This window comes from Corvus brachyrhynchos, unplaced genomic scaffold, assembly GCF_000691975.1.
Source record: "Corvus brachyrhynchos isolate BGI_N302 unplaced genomic scaffold, ASM69197v1 scaffold128, whole genome shotgun sequence".
NCBI classification, from domain to species: domain Eukaryota; kingdom Metazoa; phylum Chordata; class Aves; order Passeriformes; family Corvidae; genus Corvus; species Corvus brachyrhynchos.
In genome coordinates, this window is record NW_008239648.1 from 961,774 (window position 1) to 983,669 (window position 21,896).

The window sequence follows — 21,896 nt, forward strand, 5'->3', positions numbered from 1 at the left end:
GCCCGGCCCGGCCTGGCCCAAGCAGGGCCTGGCCGGGCCCACTGGGCCCTGCTCGGGCCCCGCAGCCACCTGTCCCAGCGCCGGAAACGAGAGAGAGCTTGGAGGGGGAGTTTGCCTATTCTTAAATGTGGATCACAGAGGTGATCACAACTTTAAGTGGCTTAGAGAATTGTCCATATCCAAACTGGCCAGCTGATAGGTTCTATCAGTTCCCAGAGGAAACTGTAAGCACCCCTTAGCAAGGACGTCCCTTCCGGGACTATGCTTGCTAACCTATGACAGTTACATAGACCACTGTAACTCAGTTTTGTACCTACTCTAGAATAGGCTTTCTCAACTTATAGAAAATCATGTGAGACCATAAAAAATTAAGGTTAGTAATCTATAATTCATAATCCACTTCAGCATTTTCTTAACATATGCACTATTAATTTCATCTATGTTGTAAGTTAAGCATGTTTCAGCAGAACTACCTTCCTTGTTTTATCAGTGGAGAGGGATATTTTATCAGGCAGAAGCTTTGGACCATCTGAGCTAGGTAACTGAATTTAATTTATGAGTGAACATTCTTTTTTCCCCCCTTATTTTCCTTCATTTTATTTCACTTCATTGCCTTTTCCCAACTTTCAGGTTTCTAGCCAGCCTCAAAGGCAATCAGAAGTTGCCGCAGGCAATATTCCACATAATCTGGGGGGAATTTCATTAGACACAGGTAGGTGGAGAACAGTGAAAATCTTTCTAGTTCTGTTTTCCTTCTTACTGCCTTCTGTCACTGATAATTAATTGTATGAGTACAGTTACCTTTTCCAGTGAAAACTGAAACAAAAGAGGGAATTAAATATGTCAGACTTTTTGACATTGTTTGTCATTAGCCTCCAGTTTCTATAGTGGCATGGACTGATTCTTTCCTTTGGTTTCCTCCTAATCTAATTGTGATATGGTTTGTTCTTGCCCTTTATGTTCCCTGCTAGTTGTATCTCATTTTGAGGCTTGACCTTTCTAATTTTGGGCCTATGTGCTTCTGGGTTTTTTTCTGCCTGTCCTTAAACATTTACCTTTTTTTGCTGCTCTCCTGGTGCTTCCTACTTGAGTGTGAGGACACTGAACAGCTTGCTGGGGAAATTTGCTACACTTTCTATCTTCTTTTGCCTTAGAAAAATTTACACTTAATACCGAATATAGAGACTTTTTTTAACACCTGCCAACCTCTTTTAAGGAATTACTGTCTTTTTTCATCTTCCTTTTTTTTTTTTTTCTTTTCCTGTTAGATTTATGTCTCTTGAGATCCTTCCTAGGGGTTCTCCTGTTTTAAGGTCTAATTTTCATTAGTCAATCTAGACTAATTTCTTGCTTTTGACATAATAACTGCTGGGAAAAATCACATTTGGAGAAAGTCTTCCCTCAGTCTTTTTCTCCATCTTTCTTTTGCTCAGAGAACACATACACAAACGCTGCTGGCCTATTCACATCCGTGTTTCCCAACAAATATGTAAATAAGTTTCCTTCTTAAAAACACTTGCTATACTTCCAATCTTTTTCACAGTGATCAGTCTTCTACTTTTAAATTAATTAATATTTAATTTTTCCTCATTTGGTGGCTTGCAGCAGACATTCTAAAATGTTGTTCTTTGCTTTTATCATCACATGGAGACTATTAACACTTGTTGTCTCTGGCAGTTTGGACTTAGAACTGCCCTCTTTGTTCCTCCTGAACACTTAGTTCTCCATTCCTCACTTACAACCCCCTAGGGAGCTGTCAGGTAAGGACAATTAAAGTCATTACACATACACTTGATGGCCATATTCTTATAGACGGAACATATTTAGGTTCTGTTCTTTTCTGCTTGTGTTACAGTTTATCAGTTAATAATACTGCATCTCAGACAATGGGAATAGACATAAATTATCCCGCACACAGTGCAGGAAGACTGCAGCTCAATGCACACATTTGTCACTTTCTTTTCCATTATCTAACTTACTGTGCTTCACTCTTCTCTTACAGCCTTCAGGTTCTAAAAGACTTCATTCAGGTGTCTATAACCATACAGCTATATGCTTCTCTGTCACATTATTTAACTTTTTGCTGTTCAAGTTATAATTCCTTTTGATATAAAAGCATAATTCTAAATTAAGTACCTGATGTTTAAAATCTCTGAAAGCACATCACTGAAACATCTGAAAATTCCATGCTGTTTGTTTGGGATATATGATTTATGAAGCACAGTAACCAGTTACAGCACAGTAACTATTATACAATAGATATGTCATTAGTGAGTAGTAATAATGATAGTGACTGGATGGAAACATTCAGAGACTTAGATAACTGACAAATGAGTTAGAAATTGTCAGACAGACTGTGCAGTACCACTGAGTCCTGAGTCGCTGATAAAATTTTAAGTTTAGAACAGTTAGTAGGTGTAGTGTCATAAAACCATGGTAAATTTGACTGAAATCTTTCAAGTGCAGAAAAACAAAGCAGAACTCCATAGCTTGGAAGTTAACATCATGCAAAAGCTTTCCTTCCCCTTTCCTCATCTCAGAAAGATTCTTTGGATGAAACTTGCCTGCATTCTATTGGATTTAAAGAAAACCAGAAGGCTAGATAGTATTTCTCTTTAGGTATGTCATGAAATATTAGTAGTCTGACTTACAAATTCAATTACCTTTTGCAGTAGAATCCCGCCAAAACTGGCACTTGTTTAAGGCACCAGATTGTGAAAACTGAGTATTTTTCTCTTCTGTTTTTCATTGGAATCCATAAAATATGGACTCCCCGGAACTGATGATGAACTACATATTCTCGCACAAAGAGTAGACATCGGTTCCCTAGAGAAAGTGGATGCTTACAAACAGGCAATTTGCACCCCATTATTGTTTTCCTAGTTTGAAAGAACTGAGCATCTATCAGCCTGGGGAAACTTAACTGTTTCCTCTATTGCCACAGTTAGACACAACCAGAACTCAGAAATAAACCATAATTGAGACATTAGTTCAGTGGTTTACAAACATCCTATCAAGAAAAGGATTGGGATTTTGATAATAGAAACTCGATATTAGAAACATGAAGCCCTCTATAAGTGAAAAACAAACATTCCTTTAAAAAAATTTAGAAGACTTCAATATCTGAAATTGTTTTCTCATATGCTCTTTTACATCTTATCATGTTTTATTCGTTTCTTTAAACACTACAATGAGATGCAACAGAATTTTAACAAAGAATCTCAGACAAAAAATACAATCTCTTTTTGCAGTACTGCAGTCTTCCTAGTTGACACATTTATTTGAACTTGTAATATGCATTTGAAATTATTTTGGAGAACAGAAAACACAAGGAAGTGTCACTTGCTTATAAAAATTGTTATGTTATACTCTGAAACCACTTTAAACACTGCAGGAGGCATTCATGTCTTACAATCATTAGAGTGATACTGAATGTCTAAGACTATTAGGCAGAGAAACTGCTGGGTCCATCATAAAATGAAATTATGATATTATTATAGTCTGTTGCAAATGAAAGAAAGAATACACCAAAACAGAAAGAGTCTTTTAGTTCCTGTGTAACTGGAAAAGTAAAATAGATTGTTTTGCAATGGCTCTCTATTTTCCCAAATGAATGAACACATTCCTTCATCCTGGAAAATCAAGCAAGTTTTATATTCTGCATTGATATATGAATAATAAATGCATAAAAGCTGCATTTACTTTTGTGAGTCTAGTACAAACATCTAGAATAACACTATGAACTTCAGAATTCCTTGATAATTTTCATCATAAAACTGTTCAACATCTATGCAATTAAGAGCACACAGAGGGATAATTGGAAAAATTACTGATTTTTTTTAAATTTCATATCTGTTGTTAAAATATTTCATGGTTAACTACCTTTTTTTAACATCCCTGGGTAAATTTCTTTATTGCTTCAAAAAGGAGAAGGAGATGTAGTAAGGTAATTATATAACATGCACAAATCTACAGATCAATATGTCAAATTATGCTGGATCAAAAAATTTGCATGTGGAGTCAAATATCTTGACTTAAATAAGTACTAAAAACTTCACAGCAGAAATGAGTTTATTACAGTAGAAAGCCATAGAATGAATTAAACTCTTTTTTTTTTTCCAGTGGCTCATGATTTACTAAAACCCTGAGGTTTATTAGTCCTCACTCATTTTTTTTTAAAGTGTGCCTAAAATCAATGTAGATTTGTTTGTCATTAATAAATCTACAGATGTTTAACCCACTGAATCATACTGAGTTGCTTGCCTAGGTGATATATTTTATTGGGAGTGGTACAAAGGCGAAATAGTAAATACTGGACTATTTTAATCATACTGATGTAATTTCCCAGGCCTTAAGGTTATATATATATATATCATATAAAGCAATTTTTTGGACATCTTTAGAAATAAAAAAATCAAAAAAGATAAAAGAAATAATTATTTTATGAAGTTTCATTTATAATAAGAAAGTGCCTTAGGAATTCTTTCCACACAGAAATATATTATAATCATATTAATATAACTGTACTGTGGCAGTTACCTTGAAAAAGCTTCTCATCAAGACATCCTTATATGAAAATAAAAGTACCTTTCCAAGTTAAGGAAAGATACCTTCCACCTAGAGAAATAGTTGAGCATTTATCCTGGCAAAGCTCTTAATTTTTACTTACATCTCAGTTATAAATGTTAATAGGACAAAATTGATGTTAGTGGCAAGGTTGTAATTGATTTATATAAGCTCTGTTTTCATAATTTTAAAAGTTTTGTACATCTTTATAGCAGCACTCCCTACTTTATTTTTAAAATCCCAAGTGTGACCTGAAAGCCTGTATGTGGAGTATCTACAGGTGTGAAAACAAATACCTGATCATATCTGACCCAATCTACCTCTTCTTGCTCAAGGACACAGAAGTCAGTGAAACATTCTTTCTGAGAGTACTTAAGTTTCAAAGGATTTTTTCCTACATGATATATTTAAACTTGGGTATTTTTCATGGTTAAGTAGATCAGTATGCAAAAATAACATATTTTGTCACAGAAGTTATGGTTCTTGTCAGGAAAGTGGGGTACTGTCAGAATTCAAATCCTAATGACACATGGAACAGTTAGAAAATTTGATGTGGCGGGAGTTTTATGTATGCTTCAAAATAATGAAAAACACTTATTGGGAAACTGTCATGTACTTACAGCTTGCTCTTCATACTGCTTCTAATCTTATTTGTACATGTATGTGAAAAAATCCACTAACAATAGAGATCATCTTCTCTGTTGTTAAGCTGTGGCACTAATCTCTGCAACTCAAGGTTGATATAGAACTGCAGAATGGCTGTAGTCACAAGTATACAAAAATATTTGGTTAAATGATCAAGTGCATATGGAGCTCTTCTTTTAATATGCAGTAGAAGAACAGCACTAATAAGGGTGAAATAAATAATGTGGTCAGTGAATGTTGTTATATATAAGTCCTGAGTTTGAAATATTTCAATTTTGCCTTCATTGTTCTTTCCATGCTTTTAAAAACAAGAGTACTGTGACTTTCCTTTCTATCTTATGTTTCTGTACATCCTCATTAGAGGAAAGTAAATTGAGTTCTCATTTAATTTGTTATCACAGGGACAATCCCCCCAAGAAAAGAAGGGGGAAAAATACAATAGAATCTTTATTGATGGCTGGATCCTTGAAAAAATTAGGAAAAAATGAAAATACAGAGTTAAACCACAGATCTTTTGCATAAGGATGAGAATCTTTGTGTAGTATAAAAATAGTTTTACTTTCAGATAGCTTTTTAACATCCCTGGGTAAATTCTTAAATACATAGGGGTTAAAAAATAATACACTGCCTCTCTGAGTTAACAGAATCTGAAATTTGTCACTCAGCAAATGCTGAAAAAGTTCAGAACTCGTTCTGAGTAAGATGGCCTTGGCTTTATTCTGAGGCATGTTAACTGTCAGCAGAAAGTCCTTAATACGACAATGTAACTGAGTAATTCAAAGACATTAACTTACATTTGAAATAACAAGCTTTTTAAATTTTATACATATTTCACTCATCCAATTCTAATTATTTGTCCTCAAACAAAGGAAATCCCAGAGGAAAAGTGGTGTGTTTTTCTTCTTAGAAAGGGAAGACAAAAGAAGCACGAATAGACCTGTGTCTTCTTTCATTCATCTTGTTTTTAATTAAAAAATAAAGAGGTAGGAATCAGAAGAGACAAAGAAATGCAAGCACAACAAGCAAAAAGAGAACAAAGTCAAAGGCAGGACTAGCACTTTGAGTTTACTGCACAGAATAGGATGGGAAGTTTATGGATATGCATGTGTTGAAGGCAGAAAATAGTTGTCAGAAAAAATTTACAATGTGAGACAAAAAAAGTTAAGCCTACTCCGCAGAAGCAGTAGAATGTCCCAATTATCACAATTAGAAAAATTAGCAGACCCTAGTAATAAAATAGTAAACACAAATGGAAGAAGCTGTTTTTCACTTAGTCCGTCAGTTGTGAGCAACGTATATGGCTCATCTCAAAATACTACAAATGAAGAGCTATTCTAGAACTGCCCCAAACACCTGAAATCATAGAATCTTTTAATATCCTGAGTGGAAAGGGGACACAAGACATACCCCTGGCCTTGCACAGGATGCCCCAAGAATCCCACTATGTATCTGAGACCATTGTCCAAAATTTGAGCTCTGTCAGGCTTGTTGCTGTGACCACTACCTTGAGGAGCCTGTTCCAGTGACCAATCACCCTCTGGGTGAAGGAACTTTTCCTGATATCCAGTCTAAACCTCCCCTGACACGGCTTCATGTCAGTAGTTAACGAACATGTCCATCTGACTTCACTCAGAAAATCACAGAACAGTGAATCTCTTGGTTCATATGATATAATAATTGACTACTGCATTTTGTAGATAGAGGGAGGAAAACATTCCACATTATTCAATGAGTCCATTTAATAAGTTTTCTTAAAAATTCTTGATTTTTAAAGGTAATTTGTTGATTATCCCTTTCACTTTCTTTTTTTTCTTCTTTTTTTTTTTTTTTATATATTTAAATATATACTCTGCATTTATTTTCAGTCTTTCAAGCTTATTTTCTTGAATATTGCTTCAAAATTTCAGTTGGTTCAATCAACCTCTTTAACCAAACAGCCTTCTCTTCCCTACTCACCTGGTCCACACAGCAGAAGAGCACAGTGGAACTAAGAACAACTCCTTGCCTGACCCTGCCAAATGCTGTATATGTTGCATGAACTACGTGGGATGAATGTGTGGGTGTATAAAATGAGAAACATCAAGGGAATATCTGCTTTCCCTGTAAACTGTTTTAGATAAAAATTGTATCAACCAGTTAATGAGAATTCAGATATTTAAAAAAGGAAGAATTTTCAGTTCCTTTTTCATTTGCTGGTTGATAGCCAGGATTGTAACAGGATTCCTGCAGGGTGGGGGGTTAGCTTTGCCCCTGATACCAGGATAATTTTTCAAGGTTTTTAGGAAGGCTTTAAATGTAGGAAACTACAGCCGAGTTTAGTGGTTCACTGCCTCCCCTGGGTAAGGTGTCCTGGGAGCACTTGGTGATGTGTTTAGTATTTTAGGAGAGCATTTTATATAAATTTATGGAGATTCAAGGTGAATTCCTGACAAACCAAAATCATTAACATGATCCCCAGGATTGCTGTGAAGGAAGAAGACATTCATTCACAGTCCCTAGAAAAGGAAATGTTCAAATTTTCCAAGCCAATAAATGTTATTAGGTCAAGTTTCGAAACACCTGAAACAGGTGTGAATGCAAATTGAATTTCAAAGAACTACTAATCATTCCAATTCTTATTGTAGAGGAATGTAAAAGTGGATTGCAAAATAGCCCTAGGAAAAAATACGTCCTTCTTCAGATAATGTAGTGTAAATACAGATCTTTTTAAAAACTCGAGCACAGAAGTCTGGATATTATGAAAGGAAATTAAATGAAACAAAAATCCACACAAACTGCTTCTGCTGTGAAATCCTGCAAGATCTCTTGGATGCTGTCTCCTTTGTGATCTCATTCTCTTCAACTGGTTCTGTGTCACATAAAGTAAATAAATCTATAAGAATAAATAGTCTCATTGTCAATTTCCACTTTAATTTTTCATCCCAAGTTTAATGCATGAACCAACAGTCTATGTGAATATGTTCAAAGTCCGCCAATCCAGCCTAGTGAGTCTAAATGTAGCTGTAATTTGGATACAGAATATATAATCAGAGGAAAGCATAAGTCTGTAGATTATATATCTAAATATCATTTCATATTTGTAACCAAGGGACTACTCAGCCAAAAACTTTTCTGCCTGAAAATGTCATTTTAGTTTTTTGACAATACTCCAGAGTTCTGTTTTTCTATTAGCAAAGAAACCCTTAGAGATAATCTCTGTCAACCCAAATAATTCCTTATTTGTTAAAAATAATCTCCCCTTAAACCTTCAAACCCATCCACGAATCAACATCACAAATCCTACATAAGGATCTTGGAACATCCTGAAACCTCTACTGAGCTGTGGGCAGGGATAGGCAGAGACCATAAATTTAGATAGATTTCAGTTGACCATGAAACCACAAGTTTAGATAATGAGTTTACCATTTTTTAATCTTCTGCCAGAGAATTTTATGCTGGAATATATTCTTTAGCTTTTTTAAAAAAATACTTTCTTGCCCTTATTGTCAGGGATGGAAGGAAAGGAATAAAAATAACTCAAAATGGATCTATTATGTCATGTTTGTACAAATCAGAACATGTGCTAAGAACAAGACTTTAACCGATGCACCTTGGTGGGAATTCAAAACAGGCATCTAATGATCATAATCTAAACACCAATATTGTTAATAATCTCACTGCAGACTTTATTTATTTGAGTACCCAAATTTACTTAAACAGTAATCCTAGTTATTGAGATAAAATGGGATACTTCTTTCCCAAACTACACTTGGATTTAAGATACTTATTCACAGTAGTAGAAGGGAAAGGATACTTTCATGTAGCAGCTAGTTTAATAATGGCAATATTTTTTCGCAACATAATCTTGTTGTTCTTATTGGTTTTGATTTTTTCTGTTGTAGTGCTTATTACTACAAAGCTCTTCCCCTACTCTACTCTCCTTCTGAAGTGCTGCATGTATCCCCACTACCTGTGAAAGAGCTGTCGCTTCTGTAGCATTTCTAGTCTGCTGCAGCAGCCATGAGATTTAGATGACAGACTGCATTTCTGCTTGAATATGGTTTTTAGACCCTTCCCTGATCAAGTCAGAAGTAATACAGAAAACTGCCAGTTCAGAATGAAACTGAGGGAGGGAACCTATTCAAAACCAACGAGCATGTCACATTGTTTTTTTCAGGAAATCCAGGTGGGAAAACACATTTCCCCCTCTCTTCTCTCTCTTTGTTGTTGGGTTGTTTTGCTTCCAGAATTGACAGGAGATAATAGTTTGTCCAGTACTATGAACATGGCACAAAGACCACTAAGCGCTGAGCAGATTATTCTTATCCCTCAGTGTTGTGAAAATCACAAGAACTTGAAGTTGGATTAACCTCTCCATAGGTACCTGTGTAAACTTATAATTCATGAAGATCTCTTTAGATCCTAAGCAGAAGAGCTAAATATTTTTGCATTGGTGGGAGTCACCCACACAATCTGGGTAAGTGTTCAATGTTCATCACAAAGTTTCATGAATATGAGAGGATAAAATTTGCATTTTGGTTTAAAGAAGACTGTTTTATTGACATATTTTCAGGTCCTGACATTCTTAGATTCCTTTGTTCTTTATTTGAAAATGTAATGCCTCATATTTTATAGTACCTGGCATGGACCTATGTCATGGAAGTGAGTTATTTTGAGGTCTCTGCCTGACTGCCCCTTTTTTGGAAAAACAGGATTCAGTTAGGGTCAATTCACAGACTGAACAGTTCATCAGTCAATAATTGCTCCCATTATTACAGCAGCCAGCTTTATATTGGAATTTGATTAATAGCAATATGCCCCTCATTATTACATTATTCCATTAAGTGGTACTACTTACACTGCAACTGCTGTTCAAAACCGAGCAAAGTGTATCTACAATGTCATTTAATGAAACTAGATTTGACTAAAATATAACTTCAATGCTGCCTGTATAAATAGAAGGGTCTTAAGTCAGTGCCAGTCTGAAGTAACTTCAGTGTCTCTTTTCATTGTCTTTGAGAAGCCTGTTTTACCATATTCTAAGAAAATCAATGAAATAACAAAAAAGGATTCTTAAGATGGGAGAGGAAAAGAAATAACTGTTAGAAGTTCTGTTTTGTCAAGACCTCCAGATTTCAGAAGATAATTTGGACTGTTAAGAACTTACCCTGAATCAAATTTTTAAAATAGAAGTCAGAATACTTATTAATTGATTACAGGACTATATAGCCTTATAGGAAATGCCTGCTTTTAAGGATTTTCACAAGACCTTAGATTATAGAAAACAATCAATCTGAAATAATTCTATGTAAGCATCCTGCCATATAATAATTTTTCTTGGGCTTTTAGAGTTTGAGAGAGAACATTTATTTGCTGAAATACAGCAACACAGTTGAACATGTTTTTCAATTAACGTGGTACTAGTCCTGAGTAATGATGTGTTCACAAATCTTCTCTGATTAGTTGTACTTAAAAGTTTCCAAGGTTTGGATCTTTGGTTAGTGATTTCAGTTTTTTAAAAGGTTAGATTTTGCTTCATTTATGTTCCTGCATTGAGTTACTGGGCTTATTGAAAATATTTGGGTATTTTGTGGATAACTTGTCTGTTCATGCTTTGTCTTTTGTTGTGGTACATCACACCTGTTTTGGTCTGTGTGTTGTACCTTGGAACAGATACAATATGACACTGATGTAACTGACCTAGCCTATCCTGCTGTTTCTTACAATGAATAATTTACTGCAAAAACTGGCTTTTAAGAAGCAAAATAGCTGTTTTGGCACTGTTTATTTCACTGATATTCATTGGGTAAAATTACTCAGTCTTTATGGGTAGTTACCTCTCTTGAGGAATGCAAATGGAATTACAACTGTTCCATTGCCATAAGTAGCAAGATGTATAAGTGAACATCCATGTTAAACAGATGTGGTACTAAATATATTTTTTGTTTCTATATGAATAATGAATGTTCCTCTTTCTTTTCAAAGATGCTATCATGTAGCATATTTTCCTCATTTTTATTTAAGTGTCTAAGAATTGTTTTTGATTGTAATCTTTGTGCATTTCCCTGGAATATTAGTGTCAATCGTACTACATTAGAGAACCTTACTTGCATTAAAATTCCTAAATTGTTTAAAAATTAAGACACATAGCATATTATGCACTGTATATTAATACTTTATGTAAAACATTGCTAAGATGAATCAGTGAATCTAGGATGACTAATTCTTTGCTAATTATGCTCTGTTCTTCCTGACTGAACAGAATAGAATTACTTTGAGTGTATGTGCATGCCAAATTAGAGACATCAGATCAAATTCTCCTTCTGTTAAATATAAATACTTATATGCCATGTTGAATTCTACAGTCAGATGAGGCATTTAGGTTTTGATGTTTATCTCAAACTCCTGTGTATTGGATATACCTTTGGCTGGAATTGAGAAAAAATTATCTTTACTTTTTAAAAAAATGCAAGTTAAGGACCATATCCTGCAAACATTAAGCAACTCAAAGAGCAGTTTAATGCTATCACATTCATTCAGGAATGAACTTTTCTACTGTCTGGATGGGAGACAAATCCCAGCCCAACTTTTGCACAAATAGGGCTTGACCTTGCAAGCTGGTGTGTCACTCAGACCTGGCTTTTTCATAGAGTGATGATCAGCTTCTTATAGTTGATATTAAACTGGATGTCCAGTCTTTCACTATTGTCCCTGCCCTTGTGCAACCATAGCAGGAAAACAACATGAATCATTTGTGACATCTGATAGTCTAACTTGTCCAAAACCCATAATGGTTGTAGAATTCCTACATCAGTGCTACTTCAATTGCTCTCTATTCTGCCAAAGAATTTATATAGTCTGACTACTTTACTACCTTCTCTTTTTTTGTGCCTATCTTTTTCTGTCATTACAGTGGTGCTGAATTTGTTGTGTCTTGCTTTCCAGGGGGTGCTGTTTCTTTGATTTGTTAAACATCACCATTTAAAGATCCCTCCAATCTTGTGAATTTTGAATTGCTATAAAGAGCTCTGGAATACCACTTCTGTTGCCTTTACATATATGCTTTCCCAAAATATTTCACAATTCTAAAGTTCCCGAAGTTTATGCCAAAATGTTGTTTATGGACCTGTGTAGGTACAAACTTGAGAAAACATTTACTAGCAGGGTGCCATTAAGAGGAGTTTCTGGCAGTGTTTTGTTCTGTTTCAGCAAGCTCACTAATTGCAGAACTCACATGTAAATAAACTGTTGTAACCATTTTGGAAGATGAGGAAGTGATTACCTAGGAATGACACTATTTTTCTGGTATTTCTAGCTGTTGGAGGGAAATGTTGGAGCCTGGAGTTTTGAATGACTGCTTTCATTACATGACAATTACTTAAGAAGTGTCTTAAAACCTTCTTTTGTCATATTAGTTTTTGCTTTTATGTTCAGAAGGGGTAGGAAAAAAGAGTGGCTTCCCAGTTCCTTTATGATACCCCCAATTTTCTGCAACAACTAGACATTCAAGACTTAAAAGTTTTTCAGCATCTGCATTTTCTCCCCACAAGGTAGATTTTGTTCTTCTTGCCTTTAGTATGGCAGTTGCAGAATAATTTTAAAGCAGGATATTTATTATAAATGCATGAATCCAAGCATTACTCCTACCTTCTCTGTGCCTTTATTTGGCTGGTATAATAACTGTTACAGGACAGCCCTTCATTCTCTGGCCTGTTGTACTGAAAAATGAATGAGTGAGAGCCTTGATTACCTCACAGATAAATCTGGTTAACTGTTGTATTAATTAAAACGTGTGGGTTTGAGGCTATTCTGAACTATTTATATGTGATTTAACTCATATCAGCAGCTAATTTGTATTTAATGCAAACTAATGGGTTTTATGTAAATGGAGCATGTGGCAGTCTATTTAAAAAACAAATTATCTGTAGTTCCATTTCAGTTATTTTAATTAAATTTAGAGTGCGTGTGCAGCGGGGAGGGATAAAGGATGTGTTATATATGAAGTGTTGATGATTAAAACCAATTTAAATATATAGAATAAGAAACAAGTGATTCTCTTAGCAGAAACACCTATTCATTTTCTGACATTCACGTTTGCTAAAAGAGTAGACGCAAGATGAGGCAAGGGCATATGCCTGGTGGTTTTTGAACTAAAGAATACAAATAATTCTTTGAGTTATTAATAACAATACTGTGAAGATTAGCTTCACATTTATAAAATGCTTTGAGAATTACTGGTAAATTACATTCTGAACAAATGTCAATATTGGACTAAAAAAACTGGCAATTATTTACTGATTTTTTTCCTAAACTGCTATGTGAATCCCAGGTACTACCTTAGAGTAAGTGGAGCCAGCTATGCAATATAATGGCTGCACTGGTTGTTTTAACACCAGACAAGAGATGATTTAAAGATTTTTAGCAGAAACACAAACATTATTTACTGGTTTTTAAATCTGAAGTATCATTTCACTATCTCATGTCCTATTTGCTTGAATTTCCTGAACCTGGCTGAATAAACAGATTCCATGTTTTTTTACTATTCTGAGTAAATTTTGCTGACAGCTTCAGCTCAGCTTCCTTGTGATTTTGTGTCACCCAACACCAACTGGTCTGACATATTTTGAGAAGAAATTCTGTAATAGATGAAAATATTTTCCAAACTTTTCTCATCTTCATTGTTGCCAGGCTTTGGCAGGACATTACTGTTATTATAACTCTCCACAGAGGCCAGTTATTATTGTTCATATTAGCTGTTGCCTGTGGAAAAAAAGCTGTAAAGGTTAGAATATCTTTTCAGAAGTTTAGACTGGATCTTCATCAACAATTCTGGTATACAACATCTTGTATACAACACGTCAGTCAGCTGCTAAACTGAATTAATGTTTTAGTGTCATCTGTGATAGAAAGGTCAACTAAAAACAACTGTTTGCTAATGTTAGTCCTACTTCCACTAATTGTCTGACTGTCTATAATTTCAAAAGCTGCAACTGGAGCTTTTCCCTTTTCCCTTGGTCGCCTTGCAAATACTGTGACTTTTGTTAATTCCTCAGCATTACAGGGTTTGTTCAGTTAAAATGGAAATCCAGACTTGGAAGTATAAGTACTCTGATTTTGCTACGAACTAGAAAATCAAGTAATACCTCCTAAAGTATGTTTTATTCCCCAAAGAATTTGCTCTTGAAATAGGTTATTTTAATAAAAAGGTACTTAATCCAGAAACAAAAAGTAGATCAGCACATTTTTTGCCTATGTTTACGTCTGAAGATATATACCTAGGTTCGCACATACAGACCTGATCAACAAGCAGTGTTGGTCATAGCAAGACTCTTTCTTAATTCTATTCCCTTAATGAAACATAAACATAAACATAAGATTTGAAAATAATGAAGGTTTACATTCATTTTTAAAATTCAGGAGTTGCCTCTATGATGTACTGAATTAAGACCAAAATATTTTAAACACCAGCTAAATGAAAAGGCTACAGATGTTATGAAATAAAAATAACTTGCATATTAAAAGAGTTACTTACGAAAGGCAATGTTCATTTTCTGTCTCTCATATCCAACAGAATCTTTGCTTTGCCCATAAAGGGTGAGCTTATTTAAACATAATCCCAGAGTGTTTGCCCAGCTGACCTGGCTGATAAACAGGACAAAACTATTTGGGTGCTATCAATACACAGGACAAAATGTTGGAAAAAAATCAAAGAAATAAGCAAAAGGTATTAAAGAAAACATAATATATTGACCAATGAAAGTTCCTTAAAGCACTAACTTTCGAGATCTCCTTTTCTATGCTCTCTGCACCTTCCTCTATAAAATACAGTTTGCCAGACTGCTCTTTGTGCATGACTCTCAGGTTTTATTTTTATATCAAAAAATGTCATAAAGCAATGTATGTGACTAAATCTCCAAATGCAGGAAGTAATATTAGAAACTGAGAAAAATTCTCTTATCTAATAATATATCTATGAGTCATGAGGTTTCTGCTGGTCAGAGATATTTGCCTTGATTGATTCTTTTCTTATCTCACTGACCATTTCTCACTAACTCTTGCCAGTCTTGTGAGTATTTTCGGTTTTTTGATGGGTTGGAAGATTGGATTGGCTGTATTGCAGAAACCCTGATCTGTTGGCCACAAATTGATGCCATATTCAAATATTTACTTTGGATGATGGGATTTTCTGAAATCATGCATTATTTCATGGATTTGCCAGTCATACCAAGTTGGACTCTGCAGTTATATTTTGGGATTATTTTATGCTGTCTCTGCTGTCTTGGATCCAGACTGATATTTAGTCATGGATGAGAAATAATTTACTTTTTTTGGATTATGTGTGCTATGATATTATCAGAGTTTATGAGCATGGAGGACAAATCCTGACCTACTGTTACACCAATGAGATCACTGGTTTTAGAGCTGGTATACCCCTGTATATCACTGTATAGAAATACTCCTATATACCTGCAATGCCCCTTAACCCTTAGGTAGTTTTTATCTGTATTAAAATATTGTCCTCAGAAAGACATCTAAGAATTAGATTTTTACTTGTACATTTTGTGTGTGTTAGCCCTAGTGAAACCATATGATCAATCCATCTGTATTTTTTTATTTTTACGTTTAAAGCATCTAATATGTACTGCAAATATATCAAACATATGCTTATAGTTTTTCCATATTTTTTATTATTTTGTTTCTTTCAAGATATTCACATATGCTTTTATATCTTTAGTAGTCCACATCATGGGTAAGAGGTGGCAGTCTTACATAAATATTTGGAGGCTTCATACTTAACGTATTTCAAATGTCCTCATTTGTGCTATAAGGGAAAACTGCTTTTATCCCATGAGGGGCATTTAAGAAACCTGGAGCTTTCCTTTCCTTATCTTACATTAGACAATATGAAAGAATTTCTGTTATAGGCAACTGTCATCCTGTCACACTGGAATCACGTCAATTAAAGTAGATCTTAAAATGACCTGAATTGTAATCCAGATGATGACGTATAAAAGCAGTATTTTTGGTAACTAATCTATGTCAGAATCATAGAATCACAGAGTCATTTAGGTTAGAAAATTCCTTAAGATTGTTGAGTACAAACATTAACCTAGCACTGCCAAGACCACCACTAAACCATGTCTGTAAACATCAGATCTACATGCCTTTAAATTCTTCCAGGGATGGACTCAACCACTTCCCTGGGCAGCCTGTTCCAGCACTTGATGACCCTTTTGGTGAAGAAATTTTTCTTAATATCCAGTCTAAACATCCCAGGGAACAACTTGACATCTGTCCTCTTGTCCTGTCATTTGTTGCCTGGGAGAAGAGATCAACCCCACCTTGCTACAATTTCCTGTCAAGTGGTTTTGGACAGTGATAAGTCCACCCTGAGTGGACTCCAGGCTAAACATGCCCAGCTCCCTCAGTTTCTTCTTGTCAGACTTTTGCTCCAGACCCTTCCCCAGCTCTGTTGCCCTTCTTTGGACACACTCCAGCCCCTAAATGCCCTTCCTGTAGTGGGAGGCCCAGAACTGGACACAGGGTTTGAAGTGCAGCCTCACCAGTTCTGAGAATGGGGGATGGTCACTGTACTGGTCCTGTTGGCCACACTGCTCCTCACACAGGCCAGGTGTCACTGCTCCTTGGCCACCAGGTCATAGCTGGCTCACATTCAGCTGCTGTTGAGCAGTGGCAGCTTTCCAGCCCCAAGTCTGTAGTGCTCTGAGGGGTTGTTGTGACCCAAGGGTAGGACCTGACATTTAGTCTTGTTGAACCTCATTCCTCTGACCTTGAACCATTGATCCATCCTGTCCAGATCCCTCTGCAGAACCTTCATACCCTCAGACAGATCAACACTTTCACCCAACTTGGCATCCCCCGGAAACGGTTTGAAGGTGCACTTGATCCCCTCATCCAGATAGGACAAGAAGGACTAACCCCAGCACTGACCCTGGGGAACCCCACTGGTGACTGGCTGCCAGCTGGATGTGTGTCCATTCATCACCAGTCTCTGGGCCTGGCCATACAGCCAGATTTTTACCCAGCAAAGAGTGCACATGTCCAAACCGTGAGCAAACATTCATGTAGCAAATGATGAAATAAAGAATCACCTAAGGAAGGACATAAAGAGATGCTACTTTTCATTTTGAGTGCCCATAAGATAATAATAAAAAAAAATGTTGGGAAACTTTATGTAAAATATGGAAAACAAATAGATTAATTCTGATATTTTTTATTAGAGAAAAGAGTAAATTAATTTTTCTGCATGATAATATTTTTGAAGATTGTGGTGACATTTTCTTTCTTTCAGTTCTCAGGAATCTCTCCTGACTTCCATGCCCTCTCAAGGATTATTGAGAGTGGAATAGCAATAATGTCCATCAGTTCCCTCATCATTCATGGGTGCATCCCATCAGGGCCCAAGGACTTGTGGATGTTAAGCTTGACTAAATGGTTTCTAACTCAATCTTCCTCAATCAAGAGGAAGTATTCCTTTCTTCAGACCTTCTTCCTGGTCTCCTGGGTCAGGATTTCCTGAGGCCAGCCTTTGTAGTGAAGACTGAAGCAAGGAAGGCGTTCAGCATCTTAGTCTTCTCTGCAACCTCTGTTGCGAGGGTGCCTGTTGCATTCAGTGGTGAGCCCACATTTTCCCTTTTGTTATTGATACTTTTGAAGAAGCCCTTCTTTTTATTCTTGATGTCCTTAGCCAGACTGAATGCCAAATGGGCTAGTCATAAATGTGATTGTTTTCCACTGGAATGGTGAAATCATTTACACTTGAGGTTCTTCCATTTTTAAGACGATCACTCATGCAATAGGATAAGAGAATGGCTAGTTGTGGCAGGGCTGACCAGGGTCTGGTAATTTTAAGATACAAACACATTATTTTCATGGTTATCACTGTATGGATGTCATGGTTTGACACAGTACAATGGGCTACCAGTAGAGACAACACTCACTGGGGAAAAGATAAGGTTGCTGGCACTATTGTTACGACTTGCAGGAATAGTTCACAAATCCCATTAGAAATTTCAGCATTTCTTCTGAGAAAAAATGTATTAAGCTGTACATCTAGTCTGAAGATTTCTCATTTTGGTATCCTGAGAATGAGGTTCTGGTGAAGGTAGGTAGAGGGGCACATCACTAGGAAGTCAAGAAAAGATAAGCGTTTTATTTTGTGATATTGGAATATGTGAGGGCTAGTTAGGAGTCAGGTCAATTTAAAGGACTAGGTACAGAGGAAATGGATCCACAAAGTGATAGTTATTTCCAACCTGAAGGCATTGCCAAGATAATTCTAAGGCTTGCATTCCAGTTGTGTCATTACAGACTTAGACTTTCAGCCCAAAGTGTAAGCAGACATCAGCAGAGGAAGTCAAAAAATTTGTGTCTGCAGATTATGTTTGATTGGTTTTTTTCAATAAACAAACTGGACTGAATTTTTTAAAAAATTACCACTTGCAATTTACTGAAAATCAGTACAAGCACATTTTGCCCCTCATCTCTTACGAGTTCAACTGACACAGTGATTGAATTCCTTCTTCTACACAATTTTCTGTCACATACTTTTGATTTTCCTATGAAATTAATGATTTCCACTAAATCAATATGCAATCCAAACTACTAATAGTTCAATAAACTTTCATCATGCTTAAGATTTAGGGTACAATAGTCACTTGGCATTGAAATGAGAGGGAATAAAATACAGATTTGTTTCTATAAATTTTGCCTACACCATTTTTAATGAGTATGTATTTCTTCCACTATACAAATAGTTTATATTGAGAACTGGGTTGAATGCACAGAATAATAATAACAACACCTCATTAACAAAAAAAAAATTCTCTCTTTGTCTAATGTACGTACTTATTCTATTCTTTTATGATTGTTCTCTACTAATGCAAGTCACATGGCATTTTTTGGCTTTAGTTAAGATAGATTACAGAGGAGCTCACTTTGTACCAAAAATATGAGCCATACTGTAATCACAGTCTTCAGTGTGATTTAATGTGGAATTTTGTTAATATCTGCTATACAAATTTGTCAGTCATAAAAAGGGGAAAAAGAGTAATGCTTTTTACTGTTGCATTCTTTTAGTTTGCTTGCTTATTCCCTACTGAAAACATCCAAAGTCTCTGTGTTCTCTCCCTCACATTTCAAAGAAATTTATGTTTCCATACTTTCCATTTTTTTTGAAGATATAGATTAAAGCTCTGTTAAAGTGGGTAAAGCTCCCTCTGTTCTGCTGCAGTGTATTTCTCAAGGATTTTCAGCACTAAAAATAGTTATAATTTGAAGAAAGAGGGATAGGATGTGATTGCTTTCCTTGATGTATAATGAGCATTTTTACACAAAGTAAAACCATTGTCTTGTCTCACAAATTGAGTAGTACATCTGTGAATACCTTTGCATTGCCTTTGAAGCAATGCTTGCCTGAAGACCTTGCCTGTTGGTATCAAAAAAGGTACAAGAGACTGGATCCAGCTTTTCTTTCACAGATAAAGGAATTGACAATAGCGTATTCCAGTCTGGTATAAAAGAAATATCTCTTATCTTTATTTCAATCCGATTACTTTTCTTCATTTAATCATTAGCTTTTATTGACAAAGAACCAAATATGCTCATTAGGTGTGGTGAGACAGAGTAGAATCAATTTATACATTAAATTAAAGGGTAGAGCCTCTAAGTAGTTAGACTAAAGATAAAGTAGAAACCTATTAAATGCAAAGTATTATTGATAAAGAATGGCAATTCCTTCTAGCAGGCATATTCTTTTAACAGATTTTAATTCAGTGTGGTGTCATTGCCCCATGTAGCAGTGTTTAGCTTAGGTAGAATATTGGCTTCTCTCAGAGCTGACAAAGAATCCAAGGAATATTTATTAATAATATATTGACTTTAATAGAAATTTTATTTCTTAGTCAAGCCTTGGTCAAATCTGCTCTGTTATATACATAAGGCTTAAGTCACAAGTGTAAGTACTCTGGTAGTTAGTTAAAACGGGATTTGGACTAGAATGTGTTTTGAGAGGTGGATAGAAAGGGGTTTGAAGTGGACGGAAAATATGAACCTAAGACCCAAATGGTGATTAAGGAAAAGTTTTACATTTGGGGTCACTTTTGCTTGTGAGACCGAAATATTTTGGTGGTATGAAATGTATGTAAAAGGACCAAGTACTTGGAAATGATAAAAAATACCATTTAAAAATGTGCTTTACAATCCTTGAAACATTTAGGTTATATTTGGCATATCTAATTGATGCTGAGCTGAATACTGCTTGATGATATGCTGCTAAAATTTAGCTGTATCTATGCACCCAGTTTATAAGGAATATCTTTTTTCAGTTGATTCTCTCATGTTATACCTTCAGTGATGCTTGTGTACTACTTTCCCCCCAAAACTGGGCAGAAGTAGATGTAAATCTAAAAGCCCTGGGGGACATAGATCTTTGTGATCTAACTCCTATCACTTAGCCTTCATCATTTTCAAGGTCAATGCTGTGATGGTGGTCATTTTAAAACAACTGCAGCTTGTAGAGTCACACTTGACATTTTTCTGACAATCAGTCCCAGTTTTTCAAGCCAACAACCAATCACTAAGCAGCTTTTGCAAAGGTTTTGGCAAGACCACCAGTATATAAATGCCTACAGCTGCAATGTGAGGACAATGAGAAGAATGAGAAGGATGCTGACCACTTCTGAAATCAGTTTCTTGGATTGGTTTTTCTTGGTGCAGCAATGTTTATGGACTCACAAAACAAGCACTGAACAGGCCAAAAGGCTGTGTTATAAAGCAGAAGTATATACAACATTTTGAAATAGTTAATGGAATATTTTTTGAAGTTTTTGCATTGGTTCTTTCACAGTGTTCTGGTGCACAGGAACACTTTAGCCTGAAACCCCTAACATGTTGTCTTGTGAAATCTGCCACCTTCCATTGCAGCTACTCTGTGGATTATAGATCAACTGTTGTGGGTAGATAAAGATGGAACAATTATTATTATTTTTTTTAATTTCACAGCCAAAGTTCAGTGGACATATAATTTTCCTTGTATGTAATATTTTTACATACTGCCTGGAAATATAAAAAATTATTCTTTAATCTCGTGTAAAAACTAATAGTGTGATTTTTCTGTATGCAATAAAATTTAATTACCCTTTCCACCACTTTTTATTGTTGTTGAAAATGATGTTTCTAGGGACTGTCATACTTACATCACATGGAATATGGATATGTTATTGCTGGGTTAATCATGAAAATTGTAAACTATGAGTGCTGTTTATCACAGTTGATTAGAATAATTCTTTTCATTAAAATGCAAATAAGATAACCCAAAAAGTCTTAGCAATTGAAGTAAGAGTAATCCTGAATATGAGTGGTGGTAATGAGACAGTTTTTAATGCAGTGAAAACAGCAATTTGAAAAGCAACATTCTAAATGATCAGTTTCAACTACCTTATTTTAATTATTTTAATATCAAATATTAATCATACTGAGAGCAATAGAACCATCCAGAAAACAATATCAGCCCATCAAAAAAGGTATTTCAAAAGGTTTTTTTCAAATTTTTTTTTCAAACCTTTTTTTTCTTGCTGGAAAGAGATGGTTTTACATTTTTCATAGAGGTACAGCTGGGAGGCACTGAGAGGTAGATCTTGCCATGACAAAGCAATTCATGGTTCAATGATAAATGTTAGTTAGTT